General features: G+C 41.2%; 1 long non-coding RNA gene across 3 annotated transcripts in view; it reads right to left on the reverse strand.

Annotated features, from left to right (window-relative positions):
- The window catches only part of LOC119695207, a 96,571-nt gene that overhangs the window by 65,756 nt on the left and 5,101 nt on the right, over window positions 1-25,714 (reverse strand). Inside the window, exons 3-4 of one of the 3 annotated variants that reach the window (XR_005255089.1) lie at window positions 25,551-25,691; window positions 16,405-19,914 (exon numbers count right to left, since the gene is read on the reverse strand). This is a non-coding gene — a long non-coding RNA (uncharacterized LOC119695207). Of the gene's footprint in view, window positions 1-16,404; window positions 25,692-25,714 lie in introns of those variants that run through there. The other 2 variants (XR_005255088.1, XR_005255087.1) reach the window with 2 other exon arrangements.

Here is a 25,714-nt window from a genome sequence, read left to right on the forward strand (position 1 = left end):
CTGCAGAGACAACGCCTTCTGCAGGGAAATGACTCCAGACCCATGCACAGCCTATACACAAACTCATCCAGACCAAAATGGCAACAAGCTAAAACCAAAATTCACTGTATTCTGTACTTTTGGGATGTTCACTGAGGGTGAATTTGGATCGAAGCTTATTAACAAATAGTCAGGGTTTAAGGTCAGCTTATTTTGAATGCTGATTATTTTACACCTTGACTCCAGTTTTTCAATGTGCCTTCATCCCAATTGTTTAACTTTTAGACCTACATTCAAGTCTTGCATCAGAGCTCTCTGGAGGGACTACTCAAATGCCAAAGTCCATGTGCCAGTCTGTATGTTGCCATCTGAAAAATCAAATCCACAGCTGAAACACAGCAATGGACTCAACATGTACTTGGTTTTCCAAACCACAATTATTCAAGAAATACTTGGGGACCAAAATAAAGCAACCTTCATTCACACTACAGAAAAATCCTGGATTGGCCTGGAGCCTTTGCTATTAATTTTCCCCCATAACTAATTTCAAATAGCTATGAATAAAACATATAGTCTTTCATACAAGGATCTATTATAGCTCAAACATCACAATAGGGGACATATACGGAACTGTCAAATAGAAAGGATTTATAGTTTTTTTACTCAATATCCTTCCCCTTTTGGAGAAAGTTTGAATGAAAAGGACCTCATGCTTTGCTTTACAAAACATTACAGTTAGCAAAATAAACAAAAAATTTAACATACATTTTTAGTGTATGTTGCAATCCAATGTCACATGCAGGAGGAGACAATTCCCTAACAAACTACAAGTTAACCAGCCACCTTCACCCATTTTTAACTTATGATGGATATTAATATTCTGTATGAGCTGCTTCCCCAAGCAAACTCAGCTCCGATTCAGCATCTGGAGGCTGATGAAATTTCACTTTTGCCCATTTTCACAGCTGCAGCAGAGCAGCCAGAGAAGGTCGAGCGATTAACCTGAGGTTGCCGAGTGAGTCAGTGCAGCAGGATTACAATCATTAGCACTCCTGGCTGCCAGGCTCAGCCCCGCTTCTTCTACTACCACATGCACAGCCCTCACCAGCTGTGACACACAAAAATGATGGACTGGTTAGTGCCAGCACTGAGAGAAAGGGCAGTTCTCCCTGAACACAGCAGTGTCAGTCCACTCAGCCTTGATCTGTGAACACCCTGCAGCCCCAGCACAGCTCTGCCAACACATCTCACTGCTGGCCTGTCAAACCCCAGGGTTTGTGCCCTGGGCCCCTGTTGAACAGGGACTGCCTGCTGAGCCAGATGGAGAGGTGGCTGTGGAACCAGACAATTAATTGGAAAATTCAACACCAACTTGCACCTGCAGCTAGCAGTTCACTGACTCTGTAGGAAGCAAGCCAAGCCAGAAATGGATGGTGTACTCACCTCCTGCCCACAGCAGCACCTGACTGCAAGTACTCACCTGTAGTGCAGCTAGAACGACAAACACAACTTCCCAGAAAGGTTGCTTCCATGGTGGAGATGACAGCAGTTCCACATCAAGATTTGGGCAATCTTACTTTCTTAAATCAAGGTTTAGATCATATACACAGCTCTGCTGTCCCTTGCCCTGCACCACAGGACTTTAATCAGGTTGGTGCCATCATCCTACACACAGCAGGGCAGAGGCTTTGCTCACTGAGCCACTGACAGTGCATCCACCCTGCTCGGGATCCACAGCTCCTGGTGACCATCACCTGCAGGCTGGAGTTTGCTTAGCTGAGTGTCTGTGGGATTACAGGCAAGCGTTCCTAGTATGTGAATCCAAAATCTCATTAAAAAATCTTCTCATAACCCAGTTCTGAACATCCAAGAACCTGGAGAGCCTTAGAACTGTCATCTTTTGTCAGATTTGTGAGCCCTTTCCTGAAACACAACTCCAAAGCCTCTGCAGGTCCCCTACTGATGGTTTATAGTATGAATCAATCACATCTCATACACTTGACTTCCTTCACAAAAACTAGGATCTGTTTCACTGCCTCGATTCACTTCCAAAATCCTGCAGCTGGTGTCACAGGGTGGTGGCATTTGTCACATCACAGCACTGTGTAGGAGACAGAGTGCACAGCCAACTTACTCTGCTCTTCAGCCAGTGGTATGGGATAGAGGTTGAAGATCTGAGAACCAATAACAGATGGGAAATATATCTAACTCTAGAAAGGATAACATTTATCCTTTATCAGGGTTTAATTTATTTCAGGCTTTCCTCAGGATGTTACAGGTACAGCTCAGAACAACACAAACCTGCAGAGATGTGAATACAGGAATCCTAAGCACTGTCTGTGTTTTCAAGTATCACCCCGGGGAATTCTGGACATCAGGAGCAAAAGGGAAGAGTCAGGAGCAGGCCAAGACAGCCAGAAGCACTGATGCTATCCCAAGGCCACTGTCTCTCTTCACTCTCACATTTACTGTCTCTTGAAGATGGGACCTTTCCAGAGAGATCTTCATTCCTGCTGCTGCTCCAAGGAATATTTCCAGAGAGTCCAGAACTCAAATGAACCCCAGGACAGCCAAGCATGCACAAACCAAGGGAGAATAGCTGCACTTGTTTATCACATTTTATGGTAGGATTCCTCAATAAAACTATTGAATAAACCAAATAATGCCTTTTATTTGAATACAAGTCCTTCAATCATTAAAAGAATAATAGAACAACAAAAAGAAAATGAGCACAGTGCATAGGCCATTGTTTACAACCATATGTCCCATTTCAGTTTTGGGTTGATCTTTCAAGCCAGATAAATCTGCCACCAGCTGGCAAGTGCTTTGAATTCCTTGGTTCCCAAGCATTCAGTAGTCCTTTAGAGTTCCTAAAATTCCAACTGCACACAGAGGGGCATGATCACATCTACAAACTCTATGTTCTTCCCTCAGCCATCCCCTTTGGAAGGTTCTACATGGGGAAGAGAACCAAGCACAGTCTAACCAGCAGAAGAATTGCTACAGCCAAGCAGAAACATCCAACCCTTCACCAGCTCCAGACCAAGCACTCCCAGGAAGGGACCTGATTCCCAGGTAACAGAGCCCACACAACAAAGCCCTTCGCCTTTAATTAGCATATAGATTAGGAGGATTCTAAATCAAGTGCTTAGATGGGGTGAAAGGCAGGTGTGCATTTGCAGTAACAGGTTTTCACAGAGGAAAACTCAAAGGTTTCTCTAAGTTGCACAAGGAGTAGACATTTCACCTGCTCCCAGGGGTCAGCAGGGACCCAACCCCAGCCCCAGCACAACCAGTCTCCCATCTGAGGGAATGTGGGGCTGAGCCCAGCAGGGACATTAGGGACAGAGGGCAGGGACAAACACCTTGCAGCCCCTGCTGGGACTGACCTGGACACGTGGAAGGAGGCAGGGATGCCTGGATTCTTTTTGGCCCAGTCCCATCTGTGATGCCTTGTCCCATCTGGGTTGCCAGAACTGATGCCTTGTGAAGGCTGACCTAAAACAGAGGCTGGACAGAGCTAAAGAATAAAGTAGGAATTTATTAAAAGGCCTCAATGGATCCACCTTGGGCAGCACAAGCGCCCAGCCAGGGCTGCACCCAAGATGGACCCAAAATGGTCATAAAATGGACAACCAGTCACAAGGTTTCACATTTTTATAAGTTCTGGTCCATTTGCATATTGGAGTTAATTATCCAATTATAGCTCCAGGTTCTGAAGTCCCATCCTTCTTGTTTTTCTCTCTTCAGTCCACATTGTTTGTGCTCTTGGGCCTGAAATTTGGGTGGTTGTCCTTGGTGCCAAGCTAGGAAAGGAATTGTTTTGTCTCCCTGCTCTGTGCAGAGAGCTCACTATCCCCTAATATGAAACCCAGACCCACACCCTAAAGCAGCACAGAATCTGAAAAATAGAAAAGCTAAAACCTAAGGCATAATTTGCAGCTGTGAAATTCACTGAGTGGGTGAAGGAAACAGGTGGCAAACAGGAGCAAATGGTTAAAATGTTCCCCTCACTGCAACACATGTGAAATCTCTTATTCCAATGGGCTGCAACAAACCTCCCACTGTCAGTGCACATAAAATGGCTTGAAGAATTTTTCTTCACGAGGAAGTAAATCTGATTTTTATCTAAGCTGGCAGTAGACAGGGTCAAATATTTAACTGTTCCTGTGGCAACTTCCCCACTGCTTTTCAAGTTTTAATTTTTTTTTAAATTATGCCAACAAGGCCAGAATGCAGCACAGCTACAGATCACAAGGATGTGAACAAAGGTGAAGGGAGTCCGTGGCAAACACCAACTGTCAAATGAAGAAAGTAAATGTTGGTTGAAAAGAGCAAACAGTGGTACCAGATAGAGGAGCTCAGCTTCACCAACACTGGATTTATTGTGCATGGTTTAGTCAAGTGATTTATATGGATTACACCACATTTTCCCTTTTTGTAGCTTGCCTTGGTAATCAAAAAGTCTTTTTGCAATTTACATTAATAGCTTTGCAACATTGTGGAAAATATTAAAAAAGACCTTTATATTTTGGCACCTCCTACTTCAGAGGACTGCACACAATCAAAGCTCTTTTGAACTGTTCCAAAGAGTTTGGCAAGAATTTGAGGTACACCCAAAATGTCATGAAAGACCCTGTACAGAATCCTCAGAAGAGCTGGTCAGTGAATGTCCAGGTCAATAGTTTTCTTAGGCCTGAGTCCGCAGCATGTCCCTGCCAGCAAGAAAAAACATTACACATGCAAGGCACTTCCATTATCTTAAATCACTGGGTTTGAATAATATTAATAATAAGACATGTTATGGAAGTGTTATTTCCACAGTCAGTGCATCCCAAGTTGGGGAATACTTTCAGGCCATAAAAGGATGTCACCACAGAAGATTTCTGAATTAAATTAATTAAGATCTAGCACATGTTGCTGCCTCAACAACACAAGAAAACAAAGCACAGTCAAGTGTAGTGCAGTGACCCAAGGATGGAACTCAAAAGCCTGAGTTTTTTATTGTATCCACTATTCTGGACAACCATGCCCTTATTTTCTTATCTATATTTTCTTGTCCATAAAAAGATCCTATCTCAGAACAGGGTGGAAAGAGCGAAAGGATAAAATGGAAATTTTGCAAGCACAAAGATGTTAATTGTTGTTGAATTTTTGTGTCGATGCACCGTGCAGTGCTGGTAGTGATCTGCCACTCACAGCTCAGCCTAGTGACAACTGTCATAAAACTGCCATCAGGAGTCTGATGCTGGAAAGAAAACAATAAGAGTTCTAGTGCATCTTGCCTGTCGATTCATAAAATATTACTTAATTACTGCTGCTCCAAAGAACAACATAAAATGCTGGATGAAATGCATGGTAAGAAAGAATGGGAAGTATGGGAAGCTGAACTCACGGCCCCAAATTCCAGCTAAAGACAAACTTTTTCCAAAACTTCCCATCAGGATTATGTGTTTCTATCACTTCTGTAAATGTAATTATCATGCTTTTCTTCCACCTCTTCCCTGCTGCCTTTGTGAGCCTCAGGAAAATGTGAATCAGAACAGGATCAGTGCCACTGCTGGGCACTAAGCAGAGACACTAAAAGGCATCTGCCCATACACTGCATATTGTTTAACAAATTGCAAAGATATAGAAAAAAGGAGTAAAATCTATTAGTACAAGAGAATGCAAATAAAACAACTAATGTCAAATGCACCAAGAAATACCCAACAAAATTCTGGTTCCCAAAAGAACCGGTGATTTCCCACATGATTCCCAAACCAGGGAGGAGGCTTTGGGGTACCAGTTCAGTTTCCTAAAGAAGATGAACTGAGAAGGCATTTCTTTGTGGCTCTTTCTGCTTTCCAAGCTGTCAGTCCCCACACAGGGAGAAGAACAACATCTGACCTCAGAGCTCTCGCTCCTCTGTGCTCTGCCAGGGCTGTCCACGCCACAGGAGGATGAGGCAGAACTCGCAGCAAATATTTGCTATCACTAAGGTACCAGGCCTCCACACAACCATTGCCTACATTTCCTGGTCTAAGAACATAAAATGAGAGTTTTCATTGTTAAGCCAGAGCCAAACCTTGTTCCAAAGATATGCAAGGCCTATAGCAGCTTCTCCCAGGGCCAGGATTCAGTAACTAGGAGAAAGCTAGGGACGTCTAGAATTTCCCCATATACATATTTCATTTTACACACAGTGAATCATGCTAGAAAAACGCTTTCCAAACACTTTGAGACAAGTTGGATATGTGGTATTTGGATAAAGCAGTATTTGAACATCATGGAATAAGAGAAACAAAATGGATTTTTGCAGACTGACCCAGAAGAAGAGTTTTTAAAAAACCAAACCCTTCACATCTTAGAGAGGGATCTTGTTCCCTTGCATTGAATATTAAGCAGAAATAATCAGGAAAGAGAATAAACCTACATGTTTAAAAATCAAGCCACAGACAGCAGTTCCCCTCCAGCAGGGTGACAGTGATCAGATCTGTTATTCCAGGCAGCAGATAAAAGCTGTGATGAATTAGCACCACAGAACCAAGCACTGAATTTTCCCTGGTTCTCACTCTTCTGCATCACTGGATTCCAGGAGTTAGTTAAAATCTGACTACATATGAACAGGATTGACTTCCAAAATTTTTGCAGCTATTAAGATACCAGTTACTGTTAACATCTGGATCAGCCCAGCTTCAGAATCCACCCAAGCCTGAGCTAATTCCATATTTAATCATGTTGATTCCAGCTTTAACAGTGACAATATGTAAACCTTGTCCACATGCTGAACAAGAAAGGGAGGCAGGAATTTATCTCTTAAAATAAAATCCCAGTGATTAATAAATCACATGTTTATATCTCTTGGGAGGAATACTTCTAATACAAAGCAATTCCAGCCAGAGCATTCCATGCCAAATCAAATACTCATATGAAAAGACAATTTCTGCCAGTTTCTATGTCCAAAAAAGTTTTAAAAATTGTAAAAATGAAAGCATTTGCCCTCTTTCCATGAAAATCCAGAGTCCTGGGCACCAGGAAACAATGTTCCCACCAAACTCCAGGAAGTGAGGTGAATAATAATTCCAGAGTTATGAGAAGTAATTTGACGCATTCCACTGTGTGGAAAAAGCAAAAAAACCCAACCCAAAACAACCCCCCAAAAAAGAGGCAACTCCTTTTGATGCTTTAAAAACTTCCCTACAAAGATATCTGCATTGTGCAAAAATTCAGATTTCTTTTCCCCCTGTATTGTCCAGCTAAGGAGAAGATGCTTTCCCCTCCCAGGGGATTTGGAAAAGCTGTCAGAGCTACAATAAAAAGGAAGCATAAGTTGTTTATTTATTTTTTTAAACTAGGTATTGTTTTCCCTTACTCTGTAGGAAGCTGATAAAGATGACCAAGTTACAAAGTTCAGGCAAGAAGAGGAGCAAGCAGTTGCAGAAACCCTTTAGTCAAAGTACCAAACAGAGCTAGTGGAAATTGGTTTTTTTCCTCCCAAGAAAACAAATATTTTCCAGAAATACTAGAAAAACTTTGAGCCAATCTGAAATTTAAACAAAGCAAACCAAACAGCCAACAACCATTAAAAAAAGCCCAACTAAACAAACCCACAAAAGGCACGCAGAAACAAAAACAAGCAATGGTGAAAATAAAATCTACCATAATTGACAACCAGTGTTTTTAGTTCTAACTCCATTTATCACCAACCTTAGAAACTGCCAGCCCACATAATTTCTCACTAAATACAGATAATATTGATAAGGACAGCCTTAACAAAGAATATGAAGCATTTAGAGGGTTTTCAATGAGGAAGTCAGATCCAGTCCCATATGCCAATGAAGTAAAGGGCTCTGGAAATACACCTTATGTTGTTTAGAGTATCTCCATCTCAGGATCTGAAATCTTATTTTTCCATTTAAAGTTTCATAGCCCCCCTGGTTAGGCTTTCATGTTCATGCTTTAATTTCCAACAGCAGCACCAGTATATAACATTTGGGGAGCCATTCCCAAATAACTCCTCTGACTTTGAGGAACTGGAAAGAGATGCAAACCCTTCCTATATATATTTTTTTTTAACCAAGGCATGTAATTCTTCTGAAGAAGCATCTCCAATATACTGGTTCTCAGACAACCTTCACCAGTCACAGGGAATCTGAGCTATTTCAAAGTTTGCTTCTGCTCTCCAAGGATGAAGCTAGATGATTACACAGCCCCAGCTCCAGCCCATTCTTTACCTGCTGGCTTGTCCCTGCTTCTCAGTGTTTTTCTCTACCCATTTTTCCTCCACTATGGCAACTTTAAGTTGATAAAGTCCATTTTTATATCAAAAGCAGATATCACACTCAAAAACTAAAGCCCAGACTGAGCACCCAAATAGTGAACATGAAGTTCCTGACAAAATTGAGACAAATTTGGACTTTTTAAGCCAAGCAACTCTGAAGAGAGAACCTGGCAAAATATTCAACTGAGAAACATCAGAAGTCTCATAATTTAAAAAAAAAATTAAAATATTCTGTTGCCTGACTAATTTTGAATCCTCTAGAAGAAAACCTCCACCATGCCATAAGTTCCACTGCACGAAACACGAGTCACATTGAGTCAGTCCTGGCAAAATCTGCAGGAAATGCCCAGAATAAGTTTAGATGGAAACGTTGCTTAACAGAATTACTGAGAACACTGATGAGAACTCTCTAATGGTACAGAGCAAGGAGGCCAAACAGAGCTAAAGAAAATGCTAATGTCTCCTCTCCATTGTAAGGCTTCAGAATCTGCTGCAGCAGCAGTCACTGGCTGTGCTGAAATCTTCACTGCAGGAGGACAACCAGCAAAGAGAGCTGCCATTTTCCTCTGAGGGAGAAAAAGCCACCTGGAAATGATACCCATAAGAAGACCTTTCCTTTACAGATGCCACATCTCTTCCAGATGTGTTCTTGCTCTCCTGGCTGCCCAGACCAGCCTGAGGTGCAGCCAGGTGGGTGTTTTTTAACATCTGTGCACACAGAGCAGCTCTGATCCTTCCAGTGGAGCAGGAAGCTTTTCAGTCTGCTTTCCTCAGCGATGCACAGGCACTGTCCAGAGAAGGGACACGTGTCAGATTGCACATCAGAGCAGCTCCAAGGTCCATCCAGCCTATCTCAAAGTCCAATTTTGTTAATTGGAACATGTACATTACAGTCCCCTTCCAGCCTCAACCTATTTTCCACTCCAAGTTGTAATCCTCAGTAGGCTTCTCTTTCATGAGCTTCCTCTGTGTGTTCTGAAACCTCTCAAGTTTGGAGCGCCCACAGTGTTCTTTGGCATGACAGGTCTACTCCTCATCCCATGAAGACCGTCCCTTGCTCCCATTTTGAGTGAGCCCCCACAGCTTCACAAGATACCCCTCAGTTCTTGTATCAGAAGTAATAAACACTTGACCCACTCTGTGCTGTTGAGACTGTGCAAATACCCACCATTTCATTTGTTTCCTTCCTGTCTGAAGGCCTTACTCATTTCTAATACTGAATTGGCTCCACCTATAATTTTTTTCACCTTTATTTGTCCTTCCCCATTACATATTCACTTTTATGTCCTTTTAGATACAGGTAGCACACAAGAAGCAGGCAAGTCAGATTTCTGATCCAATACTACCAATGCACAATTACTTTTCTTCCTCCTGCTGTTGCCAGAGACTACGGAGATCTTCCCTTGGAACTGTTGTCATCACCCCCAAGATCTTGCCTCACATTTTATATGTGAAGGCCCTACTGTCATTTCCTCACAGGCATAACATGTGCAACATTTATTTAAGCTGAATTACATCATCCATTTCATTGCTAAGTCAGTCTCAAAGTCTTTCTGAAATTTGTCCTAATCTATGTCATTTCTCTAGTAACACATAATCCTGAACACTGTGATACAGGCTTGAAATTTTAAGGACAGGGTTCAGCTGGGGTGACTGAGTATATTTTTTTAGAAAAATATATATTTCTATATATTTAGAAAGTTACTAATCAATTATTCCAGAGAGAATACATTACTACAGGAGGATATTCAACTCCAATTACTACTAGAAAAATACATCACAATACGAAATTCCAAGAGTTCTCAAAGGTTCATTGCTGTATTTCAAAAACAAGTCAGCTGCAACTCCCCTTCCCACTGAGCACGCAGAGCCTGTTTTCTGTAGAACAGGTAAAACAGTTGCACAGCAAACTGAAGCAGAAAGTTTTGAGTCCCTCTACCCTACACTCCCTAAGGCAGTCAAAGGAGCCTTGTAACTAACCCCAAATGGAGCTGCTCTGTGGGGTTGGAATCTTCCACAAGAGCTCAGAACCAGAACCTCCCTCACTCCACCTTTACACAACACAGGGAATTGTCAGCTTTTCTGCAAAGCAGAACAGATTCCATAGGCGAGGAACTGTTCTCCTGCTTTTCCCACATTCCATGAATAAGAGGGAGGAACGGATGCTTTTCCTGTTTTACTCACAAGGAAGACACCAGGGTTACCAAAGCAGGTTGTCCATGGTTAACTCTTAAATATTCTCTCAGCACAGCTATAGGTCATAACCAGCATTTCACACCACTTTTTTTTCTCAAGTTGCTAAAAAGGAATTTAGGCTTTTGTTGAAAATATTTGAATGTATCTGAATTTTACACAGCTCCTCAGTTTCACAGTACAGAATCTGCAGTGTGGAACACTTGGCTCAGAAGCACTTGTCTGTGTTGGAAGTTTACAGGGGTTCAAGGGAAGATCAAACAAGATAGTGAAAGAAATTCAGAGGGGTTTAAGGCACAATCAGTCTGCAGCAGTTCTTGAATCCAGAATTTTTGGGAGAAAGTCTGGTAAAACATCCCTAAAATAATATTGTAATATTTTCCCCTAGGCTTATCACTAGGTAAAATGAGGTCCTATTCTATAAGGCCTCATACCTTATCTAGAATAATTAATTGCTGTGTCAGCAGCAAGGCAGACAAATAATATAGAAAATAATCCTGTGCCATTTCCATCCCTGAGCAGTCAGCACAGCCTGGAAGATGGTTTGGGGTTCAAGTCCTGCAGCTGATTGGTTGGACCAGCCTGGTCTCAGGCTGCACAGTTATCTGCTGGTGATTAAACAAAGGCCCTGGAATGTCCCGGTTGCTCTCCCAACCTACCCCAACAGTTCTGTGTTTTGCAGGACCAGTCAGGTTATTTGTTCATGCCCCACCTTCCCCACTGGGATAAGCTTCCACCTTTAAAGCAGCCATGCAATAAAATAAAAGTTGCAATCATAACACACAATGCATTTCCTGCAGCTATTAAAAGAGAAGGATGTATTTTCTCCCTGTGTTATTCTGGATTCTTCTTTACCAACTCTGAAAACTCCAAGCCATGTGGTAGCAGCTGTGCCCTGAGTGCACACCTGTGCTCGAGCTGAAGTGGGGGCAAATTCAGTAAGGATTAGACTGTAGGTGCCAGAACATCTCATTGATTCCAGAAATATCTCAAAAATTTAGTATTTCCCTCCATTTCCCCCTGCACTGGTTTGTGCTTTACCCAGAACACAGATCAGAAGGACAAAGCAATTTCTGGAGCGCCCGGAGCCCTCGCTGCTGGGAGCACTGCAAGAGTTTCCATGGATCTCTGTTGATCCTGGACCTGTGCTTGCAGAGCTCTATTGATTCAGGACAAAAATAGGTTTCTGGCTGGGCACCGTGGCTTTCCATGGATATCTGCTCATCAGCAGGCCAAAGCAAACTGCACTAGCAGTGAAAAAACACCGTGCTGAGGAATCAGACAACAACAAGCTTGGAAACAACTGCAGCCTCAGGGACAGCAGAGGCAAATGTATTTAGGGAATACCCTCCGGAGAGCATCTCTGACTCTCTCCTTGTCTACTCATGACTTTAAATTCAATAAAACAAGAAAATTGTGCATGCAGGACACAGAAAGAAGAACCTGCCAACCTGCAGAAGAGTTCAGGACAGGACAAGTCAAAGAGGCCACTCATGGTTCTTTTTCTATAGCCCAGCACCACTTCACTGCTGGTGATTCCCTTGCTTTAGTTGCTCTTGCAAGGACACACATTTCTGTAGTACTTTCCAGAGTCAGGCAGTTTGAAGTGTGGGATCTCCCCCAAACTGTGACACCAGTGCTACTTGCCATAATCCAGCACTGACTTTAAACCACTGACTTGAGCTTTAATCCCTCCCCAGGCAGCTCCCACCTGGTTCCCATCTCTTCTTTGTCAAAGCAATGCCCAGCAGTTTCTCCTCCAACTCAGTGCTCAGCCAATGCTTGAGCTTGGTTCTAAGAATGCTGTGCTATTACAGACATTATCATTCAAATTAAAGATATCCCCCCTAAGTTAACTGCAGGTAATTATTTATGAACCTATGGCATTCCCTGCTCCATCTATCTTTTCATCCCCAGAATCACCACTAAGGCTCTGGAATCAGCAGCACCCTCTCAAATGGCAACATGCAGAGGCTGAGCAAAAACCCCAGACTTTTTGTTGTTGTTTTTTGAATAGGACTATGAATGCTACACCTTAGAACATTTCAAGTTAGGTAACTATTTTACCTCTAATAGTATTTTTGATTCTTGTACTTAATCATCGTGTAGATTTCATGAGTGTTCAACAGCTGGACAAAGTGCTGTGGGATTTTTCAGCATTAAGTCTGTGTAAGATACAATTCCTTCTACCCCCTTTTGTCTTTATTAATCCATCAAAATGAAGCAATGCAGTATCTAATCTAAGTTTAGCTGCTCTCAAAACCCTTCACTAGAAGACATTAGTCACACTTAGATGCCCTCTCTGTAAAATCCATGGGCACTTCCATTCTCTCCAGGAGTGATAATGCATCACCTGCATGAGTGGAGTAAAAAGCATTCTCTGATAAGAAAAAAATCTTTAATAGGATGCAGTTTTCCCAGAAGTGGAAAAAAAGCTTTCTCCCAAAAACTCCTCAATGTATAACCAAGAGCAAGTTTCAATATCTAGAGCAGCCTTCAACAGAAAGTTGTGGAATATAGAATTCATAATGTCTACATCTTCCTTGAAAATCTTTTAGCAAAGTAATTGAATTTAGAAAGAGATGGAAAGGAGGTTAAGTATTTCTCATAATGAAATTCAAATCAAATAAGAGTCTTGGTTTTGAACAGATGAAGAAAAGCAGGGTCTTCCTTGAAGGACAGAATGCACTGAATGAACTTCCAAGAAAACCAGATGGCACTTTATTCCCTGTCAAGTGGAATATTCTGTTGTAGAATCACCCAATCGTTTGTGTTGGAAGGGACTTTAAAGAGCATCTAGTTCCAGCCCCCTGCCATGGACAGGGATGCCATTCTCTAGATCACATTACTCAGGGCCCCATCCAACCCAGCCTTGAGCACTTCCTGGGATGGGGAATCCACAACCTCTCTGGGTAACAATTAAAAAACCCCTTCCTAGAATGAAAACTGCGAGGTTATAAATGCTTCTCATTATCTACAGAGGAGCTCAGGCCAAACCCCAGTGCTCCACCTCCACTACCAAAGGCAGCTGGTTAAAATCCAAACCCAGACTCACAAACTGAGCATGTTTTTATGGCCAGCTTGGCATGTGACATCACCCTGGAACACAATCATCCTTCAATTAATGCAAGCTCTTCTACAGAAGAAGTTTAAAGCAAAAGTATTTCATATGCATTATCTCATTCTGTTCCAATAACTCTGATGATGCTCCATCATGGCATCCAAGTGAGGAATCCCTCAGCAGCACTGCTAAAGGCAGCAGTGGCTGGGCTGTGGTAGCACTTTGGGACCCAGTCTAGAATTGCACCCCTGCTGTGCTACTCTTGTAGAATGGAACAAAAGACAGACTTGGGCCAAAGAAATTATCATCCAAGTACTCTAATTCCTATTTTGCATTTGTGGGAAGTGATTCACTTGTAATCACTCAGTAAGTTAACAACACAAAGTGGGATTCAGCCAAGCACATGGCTTAATTCACCACGGCTTGCGAGATACTGTGAGATCCTCTAATAAGGAATTTCTAAGGAGGACAAGAGATTAAAGCAAAAGCTTTAAGACTGTCAAAATGCAACAGTTGCCATTTGCTTCCAACAGCTCTACTTGGGAAACAGTTCCTGAGCCAGAGCTGTAATGGCTCACACGGTGCAGTTTTTTTCAAAAGCCATTAGAGCCTTAGAAATCCCTTCATGGTTATTTCGCATGACTGGAAAACTTCCATGCCAGAAAAACATTCTGCTCACCAGCCTGAGGTAGGGGAGGCTCCTCTGTAATTGGGCTGGTGACCAGTTCTTCTTAAGGAAAGACTTTTGCTTTGTTATTTGAAACGGCTTCCTTCTCCTTCCTTGAGGGTAAGGAGCAAATTTATCATGTGAGCAGCCTGGTCAAAAAGCAAATGCACTGCAAGCAGTAGCAGATCAGAGGGGAGTTTTCCATCCAGCTTTTCAGAGACCACTTATTGAACAGCTGTTGGGAAAGCAGCTATGGATTTTTTACTATTTTAAAAAACTCTGTTAAAAAAGAGACAAAAATACATTGAAGAGGTGTCAGCAGTACTTAGAGATATTTCTTCCATTTTAATCTCCTTTCAAAAAGAATGTAGTTACCTTCATGGTACAGGAAGAAAGGTTGTGCCCATATTTATAAAGGTGTTTACAAGATTCTGCTTTAAATGCACATTTGCTCCCACTTCCAACATCACCTACAGTCAAGTAAGTTTAAAGAAGTTCTATGTTCATTGAAATATCTTATCATGGTGATATCACATTCTGATGCAGATCAAAACTGCCACCTGTGATGATTCAGCTCTTATATTGTACCCTTAAATCACATTTAGCCATTCATGCCCCCTTAAAAAAAACAAAAAAAAAAAACCCTAGTAAAAGTGTGAACAAATTTAAAGAGCTGCTAAACTCCACTAACCTGCAATGTGCCCTATGTTTAAAAGAAATAAACGAAATCTGCTCCTTTCCTTATTTTCTTAGTTCAGTAGGGTTCTTGCATGGAGCTCATGAATGAAAGAACCAAAACAGTGAAAGAAGTTGCAAAACTTGGAAATCCAGATTATACTGAAGCCTCAGGAGATTCCTCTAAATTTGGATTAGCTCCCAAACTCCTAGATGCTTATTTTAATTGAAGCATGATGAGTTTATTCTTTTTTTCCTCACACTGCTCTCTCACCAGAAAATGTATCTTAATCTTTTCATTTTCAAACAACGTTATGAGGTAAAGAATCAGATGCTTTACAGTTCAAGCTGTTTTGATAGCTCATGTGTGTGTATATATATATGTATACATATATTACATATTTCTCTTGCAACTCCAGCCCAGAGTTTCTCAGCAATTCATTCGAATCATGTCAAGTTCAGGGGGAAATGGGTTCATCGCGCATTTCCAGTCAGCTCATTCATCTTCCGAGCCTGGCCGGAGCTCTCCCGAGGAAGCCCCGGAGCAGAGGTGGGACAGGAGCCGCGGAGGCTGCGGCCATCCCCGGCTCCGGCAGCACTAGGTGGCACCCGAGCATTCAGCTCTTCAGAGCTCCTACAGCCCTCTGCTCATCCTCTTCTCCAAATGCAGGCACCTGAATTTTAGTCGGGTCAAGAATGGGGATTTTTAATTCTTTACGTGGGAATGTGTCCTATAAAATACCATCTAATATAGCAGTACCTCATTATAAATATAAATTTAAAGCATTCTTCTGTTTTACACAGGCAAACAAATTATTATAATTTTTTAAAATTAGAACAAGCAGTTTCAATCACTGGAAGCAACTTGAGAACAGCCTTTAAATTACAGGGAAAATACTATGCTGACATGTTTCTTTTCTTGGTGCCACTAACCAGTCAAGAAAAAGTTGTGATTAATTTCTGAAAATCTGATTGCCTCTGTAAACACTGGACAAGTCAACAGAGTTGATGGCATGCAAAGATCCAGCTGCCCTGAAACAAGAAGATCTTTGTGTGTTCTGCCAAACAAATTGGCATGCACCTATTTCCAGAGCTGTTGGGATGCAAGGAGGCTCTGTTATCTCTAGACAGCACACTGATAAGGGAATCTAGCCTACAAGCAATTAAATGATATGGTCAAAACCACAGAGGAAATCTGTGTCAGAGCTAGGAAATTAAGCTATTCCAGGTCAGTGACTTACCCAGGAGGTAAGAACTTGCTCAAAATTCTCACATCCAACTGGGAACAGGCAAATTCCCTTCAGCACTCTAAGAGCATCCAAGGATTTGAAATACAGTAGCTAGTTCTGAACAGGATGCCATGACCCACCTGCAGACCATCCCATACAAACAGTATTCTCCTTTTCTGAAGCAATGGCAAAACAGGGGGCTCTATCCAGTCTCTGAATTGTTGCCATGAAACTTTACAATGGCAGAGAAAAGGCAATACCAAGACAACAAACACATTTTAGGTACACTCCTTACCACTGAAAGAAGAAAGGCTCACAGAAGACAAACACAAAGCTATTTTATGGTGGTATTATGAAAAGCAAGACCAGTAGAAAACAGATGTCTCCAGAAACTGAAAAATTGGACGGGAAAAAAGGTTATACAACCAAAAAGCAAATGTGCTATGGTTTTATTTAAAATAATAAAAGAGCAGAGAGGTCTAGGCCTAGCTAAAGTTTAAATCAAACAATTGAAATTGATTTTTCAAACCATGTAAGTTACACCAGGGCACACGAGGTCAGAATTGGACCCAAAGTGCCCAGTCTCTCACCTTATCAACAAATTAGCAGGTGGTCAAGACAGTCCAGCTGGAGAACAGGCTCAAATTTTCAGTGAGCTAATACACACTAATCTTTCACTTCTGCAGACCTGGATTCAAAACCTCAGATCATGAACTAAAATTAGTCTGCTGGTTTCATTCTGGTCCCCATTGGTCCACAGCACAAAACCACCATAAAAAAAGTGTCATGACTGGCAATCCCTGAGCCAGCCCCAGCTCTGGAAGAGCAGGAAATGTTGTAAGTTAGGACTGAAGCACATTGGCACAGCTGTGTTTGGAATTTTATACTCTCTACCCACACTTGCTTGCCAAAGCCAAATGGTTTTTACTCCCCGAGTTCTGCAAGTGTCACATTTATGCTAAAAAAATAAAGCAAGGAAAGAAAAGAACTGCAGCATGAATCACTGCAGTCACTGATTCCCACTGTGCATCTGTGGTAAAGGCAGTGATGCTGCATGGGATAGAAATTTGCACAGAGTTTGTTTACAATGAGTAGATGTGGCTTGGTTATTTTGGATTCTTCTTCTTTAGCACAGTAAATACCTTCTTTTTGTCCCATAATAGTGGTGCAGACTGCTAGGCTGGGTTTGTAACTTCTGAACTCAACTAAGCCTAACCACTGTAAAGACAGAAGATGCCCCCCCCAAGTGACTATCCCAGCTCAACTGATTAATGACCCAAGCTGGAAACATGCTTCAATTTATTCAGTTACACAAAATATTCAGTTACCCATGACAGTTCACTGCACAAACTCCAGCCACATAAACTAAAGATAGTCAGCCACAGGTCAATAAGGGAAAAATGCATCCAACTCCTAGGTCCAAGATAACATCATGCATTCCCACTGGATCCCAGATTCATTAGTTAGACTCGAAATGAAGGACTCCTGAGCTATGCCCTATCCCTCTAAAACCTTTGATTACTGAGACAGGTTTTTTAGAAGTAAAATTTCCCAGTTGAATCACAAAACTCCCACCAAAGGTGGCAGTGGAAACAAGGTCTTCAGTAACACAGAAGGGTTACAGAAATATGAACAGCATTGGGCAGCTATGACATCTTTACGATGGCAATAAGGGAACACACTAGACTGAGTTAAAAGGGAATAAGGAGGACTCAACAGACTTAGGAGCTTAATGAATTGTTCTGTTTGACAACTGTGGGCCATAAACCACATGGCTTCACCACATCACAGCATTAAATGGGACTGACTGCAATTAACCAAAGCAGGACCATCACTTGCCAGCAAAAACACAAACACCAGATAACAGTAGCAGCAGGAATCGCTGTTAATCCCAGGAAACACTTTTCCCCTTTTGCCAAAGCAGCCCTTCTCCACAAGGGCAATTCTCACTCCAAGGCCAAGGTGGAGCTCAAATATAGTAACAACCTCTGGTAGCAACCACCTGCTTCAACTCCACCCCTCCCCATGTCCTCCAGAGAGGCAAGAACCAAGAAAACCTCTTTTCCTTTCCAGAGGAGGACTTGGACTTGATACAAAGAAGCTCATCCATACAGCTAAAAATGTAAAAATGCACACAGATTCAAAATTCCTTGTTCCATGAATTTACCCACTCACCCAGAAGCACATTTCCTAAACACATGTCACGTTCTTTGCCTCATCTCTACTTTGAGAATAGCTTCTAGTTAAGATGTGTCAGCTTCTGGATAAACATGGCAGCCACTCCAATTGTGTTCTGGGTCCTCACTCACCTGGTTTTGATCTGTATATCCATCACCAGAGCTGGCTTCAAACACAACAATAAGGAACCTGAAATTTCCCTCCCTTTATTGTGTGAATACCAAGTAGTCCTTGCTAATGGGGTGGACTTCACTGGTTTTTGTATCTTGTAGGCTCAATGCCTCTAGAAAATCCCTCCTCAGGAAGAGGAAAGCCCAAGGTGGATACTCAGGACTGCAGAGCAGAAATAGAGCAACTTCTGCAGCAACAAACCCCAATGAATAAATATTTATTAGAACCTGAAACCAGCCACAGAATCGAGATGTTTAAGCTGTGCATTTGCAACAGGCTCACTGTTCCCATTGCTCACAGAAAACATGGAAATCAAAGTATGCTCTCTGTGGATTCAGCAGGCTGGGCAGTGGAAGGTGATTCTCAGTGGCCCAATGCAAGTGGGCATTGGAACACTTGGGTTCTCAAACGTTTACAAGGCAAAAATCAAGAGATTTTTTTAAAAATAAAACTTGCAATGATAAAAATGGTCAATCCCCTTCTTGAAAGTTCAGTTTTTATTTCATGTTCCCAGTTGCTACTGATGTTGGTGCAATACACAAATATGTAAACCAACAAAGCCTCCAAGGGCAGAGGCCAGAGAATCCAGCTGATTTCCTAATTGGACAATGAAACAAAAATCTCACAGAAAGAGCCCTGAATATACACAACATAACCAAAACCCAAAGATCATATTTACAAAAATGATTTTAGTTTACAAGGCAGGAAACCCTTCCTGGTAGCAGCTCCCTCCTCAGCCACCTCGGCGCACAACAGTTGGAGCTGAGCAGTTTTTGGCTAATTCACACCACTCTACCTCAAGTGCTTACACAGGTGGGAGCTGCCAAACCTGGCACTTTTGCAGGCAGCTGTGGCAGGAAAAAAAATATCCTCAGACTACAACCCAAAAGCAAAGTAAGGAAGAAAGGAAAAAATCAATTGACTTCTGCTACCAAGTAAAAACTTTACAGCTGTTTTAAAAGGTACTGAGCTACCAATTTGCTTTTCTATCACACCAGTTATTAGGCACTCCTGGCTTTCGTGACCATTTTCTGCTCCAACCAAATGGTGTAATACAAAAGAACAAGGGCAAGCACAACATGTTTAATTAGAAATGCTATTTGCTAAGCATTCAGAGGAAGTTACTGAATGGTGTGTTCCACCAAAATGATATTTAATCTAATGAAATTTAAAAATTACTTTAAAATGGGTTCTCCTTTATAGGACATAAACATGTTGTTCATGGTAATTACAGCTGATTCCCACAATAAAGCAGATACCAGAAAACTAAAGCAGAGATACATGAACAAATCAGCACATGGTAAACTGGGTTATGAACCTTTAGGATGCATCACCTGTGCTGTGGGAACATCATGTAAATGTTTTCATCCCATGGTAAATTAAAAGTAGCTGATCCTTACTCAAAGAACTGTTGAAAGAATTCCTGCTCCTTTGCCAGCAAGTCCTCCAGCGCTGAGCAGATGTGGTCAGAGTGCATGAGACCCAGCCCTGGCAAGAACTACAAATCAAGATACAGCCATTAAGCAAGAAGCAAACACCAGCCCTGCTTAAACATTGCAGTTTTCAAAGGCTTCAGTGAAAACACAATTTTGCCTGCACTTTCTGGGTTTGTTTCTTAGAAACTATCCATTCAAAATGCTTAGAGAAGCAACCTGGCCCTTGATTCAACATTTTAGTGGTTACAACAAATTTTAGAAAGCTCTGCTCTGACAGTGCTTCAACTCACATTGCTCCTTTAGAAACATCTTTACATGTGGGAGCATTATCTGGCAGCTCATGAGGCCTCTGCTCCATAGGATTTGCTCTTTTAACAGCAGCAAACACATACACAGCTCAAAAGGCAAAGTCAAGAGCAGGTTGTGTGGACACAGAGGCATGGATAAGTTTCCAAGAGCCTTTGGGGAATTCTGACATACAATATAGAGAACTATAATGAGCAAGAGAATGATCTGAATCTTCCTAGGTTACCCAAAGAAGTGTTTTTCCTCACATATGTAACATTTTGGATAATTGCAGTAGCACTTAAAAGAATGAAGAATTCCTTCCGTAAGCTTGGGATTGTGTCTAATAAACCAAAATACAAAGGCTCTGGAACAAACCAGCTGATAACTCAACCAGAATACTATTATCCACTGTTGATCCAAGAACTGAGCTGAAATTTGAGTTATTGCAGTTTGAATGGAAAATACTTGAACTTCCACAGCTGTGATTTCAGATTACAAAAAAAGCATCAGATATTCCCTTTAGCTTCTCAGAAGTAGGTTATGGTGACATTAGGGCTCTTGTCCTTCAAAACACAGCAATTTATCAACAAAAAATGCAACCCAGAAAAATAAATCACCCCTTTATCTGAGCCACATTATTAAAGCCTTTAATGCCTGAATGTATCTGGCATTTCAATAAAGGTATTAGTCATAATAAAATACCAATTCATTCATTGATTTTAATAGCTACAAAGACTTTTTTTTTCTAAATTCCAGAAATCCATTTTTTTAAAAACAGCTCAGGTTTTGGATGGGCACAAGTCTCTAGTTAGTGCCTGTACCTAATGCAAATTTGACAACTCATATCAGGAATTTATCTTCTCATGTGTCATAAGCTGGGTTAGGATCAAGTGTTAAAAGATAAAATTGCACCAAAATAGTTTCCAACATTCATTCTCCTCATTAAAGACAATTTCTTTTAACTTCTCCAGTAAATGATTAGGATTCACTGATGAATTCAATGGTCTCCTGAGTGGTCTCCCTTTCCTGATCTTGCTCTGGAAGTCCAAATTAACTTGTGTGATTCTGTCCAGCCGTTCAACTGAGACATGTTATAAATCTAAATCACATATTTCAAGTCAGTTTTGCATTATTTGGACTTGACCACTTTGGCCTCCCCCCTTTGGAAATCCCCCCATTACCAAGAAGGCTCTATTAATATTCCATAACATTTAAGTCCTTTTTCTTTCTTAGTCCTTTGCCATGGCTGAGCTCCCTGAGAAGCCTCAGGGAGATTGGAAGTTCAGATCCCAAAGCAGCCCCACTGCAGTCAAAGTTGTTAATTCATCCCTCTGACACAAGAGCTTCACCACAGGCAGTGCTGTCCTGCCTTTCTGACACTCCCCATCCACGGCAGGTTGGAATTTTTGCTCAACACAACTTGATCAAATTTCCTTGGCTGAGCATGTGCCCCAGAACGAGGTCCATCCTCAGCTCCTGACTACTGCCATGTCCCTGAGGAGGAAAAGGAATCCAGAGCTCCTCCCTCAGCTGCTCAGGCTGAACACCACATCCCCAGGCCCGGCCAAAAGCATCCCAGCCCTCCACAGCCCTCTGCACCAGACTCAGCTTCACTCAAAGGAAAAATCAATAATGGAGAACAAAATTCGAACAAAAGTATTATTTTTTTAAGTGCTTGATAAAGTGAGCATCTCTTTAGCTGTCAGCTCGATTATTCTGTTAAGAATTAATTTGTTGATATTTCCACAACTCTGGCTTTCCAAAGACCACACAATGGGATGGGAGAGAAAAAAGGGGGGAAGGTTTTGTTTTGTTTTATTGAGAGATTAATTAGAGTAGGGCTCAACAACTGGGAAATACAGAGTGTATAAGGACTACTGCAAAATTACAACCATTAACATGTTATTCTACAGAACTCTTGGATACTGGGAATATTTTCCAGCTGAAATCCATCCAAGTTTTCTTCTATCCAATGCGCCATGTTTAGTGCAGGAACATTAATGATGAAAATCTAGACAGCGTCACACAGTGTGAACTATTAGATGTACACTGATGATACCTGGTTTTATATTGCCTTTGGCTGAGCCACTCCATAGAACTTAAATGAGCTGAATTCTGGCCTGCGTCTGCTGTTGAATGAGTAAACAGTAAATCAAGCTTAAGACTTCATTACAGAGTTGAAAGTCTGTTTTCCTCCAGACCTGGTGTACCACATGATGCAATCAAACACATTATTATCTGTCAAGCATCCAAAAATGAACTAAATGACTCATAAAAGCAATAAATAAGACACGGTCTCTACCCCTGTAGTTCTTTACATTGTAAAATTAAAACAAGACTCCCAGAAAGTCCAAATCCTGAGGAATTAATTCCTACAATGGAAAGGGAGGACATGGGTTATACAACATGATAAAGTAGTTTTTCCCTAGATGAAGGTGCCTCTCCTCCCTCATTTTTAGTGTAACCTACACATCCATGAGGTGGTTGTAGGACACTCCTGAGTGCAGATGTGGCTGTTGGATTTGTCTGTCCATAGGTATTGCCAGTAAACAGTGCTGAATCTTCCCCAGCTGCTGCTCACTCACAAATAACTCAATGCAGTCCAGCTCCTGAATCTTTGAAACACCAAAATCCTAGTTCAGTGCAGCAATAACCAAAAATCCCAACTCAGCAGGCATCCATCCCTCTGATTTACAAGCCAGCCTAATAAAATCTTGGCTCAGGAAGAGGGGGGAGAATCCTCCTGCACCCCAGCACGCCCAGCCCAGGCAGCAGCTGCTCCCAAGAGCTTTTGCAGAGGTACAGCACGTTTCAATGACACATTTAAACACCCAAACACAGCTGGACATGTCCAAGACCATAAACACGGCAAAAATATTGAATATTTACAGAAATCTCCAGTACGGTTATTTAAGTTTTACAATTAGACACTAAGCCTATTATATTTCAAATATGCATTGATTATTTCTTTTTATTAGGAAGGTCTAGCAGTCATAACAAAAATGCTTTTGCATTTTGTTAATGAAGACTTGCTAAAATTACCAACATTTAAGTGAAATTATTTGGTCTACACCAGGCACAAAGTTCCACATTCCAGCTTTGGTTATGACAGCCAAGGAGTCCTACAATGACAGTGGAACCTGAGCCTGCTGGTAGTGACTTGTTAAAAATGAAATTACACCTACAGCACTTGGCAAGTATACTGAATGTTAAATGGCTCATGGTACCAATGAAGAGTATTGATAACTACTTTGAATTAGAATCAGATAAAATTTTGCACTGCGTTTTATGAACTCCGAAACTTTCACTACTGCCACGTCATCTATATGGATAGACATTTTAAACATTGGTTCTCAGACAGATTTAAACATTTTTCATCCAGAGCTCATGTGGGGAATAAGAAGAATTGTTAGACTTTTTTGTCTTACCTCCATTTTTCCAATGCTGCCACACCCTTCCTCTGCTGTAACCTACCTGCAATCTTTGTTGGGACAAAAACTGAGGATGCACTTTCCACCATCATGCAGGTGTGCCTATAAGAGGTGCTATTCTTTTGGGATCCCACAACCAAAGAATTACCATAATCTACAGACATAAATATTCCAAAATGCTGGTTTGGCATACACTTACCTTAAGAATACTCAACGTCATAAAATGACAGTGTCATAATAAGAGATGCCCACCAAGCTTAGATCAAATATATGCATTTTTAATGTCAATAAGACTTGATAAAGCTTGAGAGGCTTTGATGGATTTTCTTTCCAGAGCTTTACCAAATGGATTTTCCTCAATGGATGTAGAAAGTCCTTGAATCACAAAGTACCAAATCAATATTTTCATGCTAGCAAACAGAATAAAGGAGTATCATTATTCTTTTATTCTATTTGCTAGCATGGAAATATTGATTTGGTACTTTGTGATGTAAATCACATTGATTTACAATATTGATTATATTCCTAATATCATAAGGAATAAACCTGCTCATAAGACACTGATATCTTGATTGATATAATTATATGATTACATAATTATATGATTATTTCAATATACAACTAGTAACAAAAATTTTACTCACTGTTGACATGGTATTTGTCACTAGAAGTAAAAAAGGAAAAGTATGCAGCAGTTTTCTTTCAGATGCAATAACCACAAGGCCAGTCTACCTTGGGACCAGAAACACCTTATTCCATTAGCAGTCCACTAAATTTCTCCAGAATCAGGCCCTGAGTATTTTCTGCCGCCAGCTGTACTCTTTACAATTTTTATTTTAAAGTACCTATTCCACACGACTGGGCCCAGTTGTTCAAATTGATGGAATGAAAGCAGTAATATAAAATGCAACAAAGCCAAATATTGGCTGTGCTTTCACAGAAGTGATCTACATTTACTGGCCCGTAGTGGGACAATCCTTTAAGGTCCCCAGAGATGACTGGATTTGTGCTCCCTCTTGGATGAGTTACACAGAACCCAATCAGTTTAACAATTAACACAGAAGGCAAGGAATACCCAACACTGGCCTTGAGCAGATCCTCAGCCAAGAGACAAACCCACCCAATGAAAGGTGTGCACAGGATTTATGGAGCATGTGCAGCTCCATGTGAGTGTGTTCTCACATTAAAATGAAGCCTCAGTGCCATGTTTAGAAGTGTGCATGGTTTATTACATCCAACAGGCTGCAAAAATGCACAGAGCTGGGCTGGCTGAAGTTGAGAGCAGCACCAAGCGCCCATGGACTCTGCCTGCCTTGAGAAATCAGTTCTTGCTGTAAAACACCAGACTTTGGCACATTTGGGAGAATGACATCACCCAAAGTAGCCTGCCAGAAATGTTACTTTCACATTTCTTCACCCAGAAGATTTCCTTTCACCACACATTCTAATTTTTTTTTTTTAATTAGTCAATCGTTCAAAAACCTCAATGTTCCAAGTATTTCCTATGGATGAGCAGCTTTTAACACAAGCAAGTGACTATGCCTTTTAAAAATGCTGTGTGTAAATGTACCTTTTCTCCTGGATCTTTTTAGGAGATTTAGATCTGCAACCACGCTGAGCTAAAATAATACAAATTGCTGTGCTTACCATACTGAAATTATTTTTTTGCTTTAGATTTATCCCTATTCCACTGAATAACACTCCATTTTAAGAAATTATGTCTGCCTGCTTAGTGAGCTGTAGATAACCCACTGGAAATACTGAACATGAATAATAAGATAAACCAGGCAAACCAGAATATTTTTACATTTTCAAGAAAGCTTTTTAAAGGTGACAAGTGCAAATAATGCATTCCACTCCTCCAAATAGTGTAAATAATCAACAAAAAGCACTCAGCTGCAGAAATTACAGTTCTTTCACTGAAATATTCAAGATAAGCTCTTTCTTTTAGCCGTTCTGATGAAAGTTTTGCAATTTACCTTGGTGGCAGCCACAGCTGAAGTACACAGGAGCTTTCATCTGGTGCTCATTAGTCTCAGGTGTTACTCCTTTCTCTGCCAGGGTTATAGAGTCAACACCCTCTCACCGCAGAAATTGTGTCTTCATTGCTAGGTTTGAACCTAAATAAGATAATTCCATTATA

Source organism: Motacilla alba, chromosome 4A (genome assembly GCF_015832195.1).
Source record: "Motacilla alba alba isolate MOTALB_02 chromosome 4A, Motacilla_alba_V1.0_pri, whole genome shotgun sequence".
NCBI lineage: Eukaryota > Metazoa > Chordata > Aves > Passeriformes > Motacillidae > Motacilla > Motacilla alba.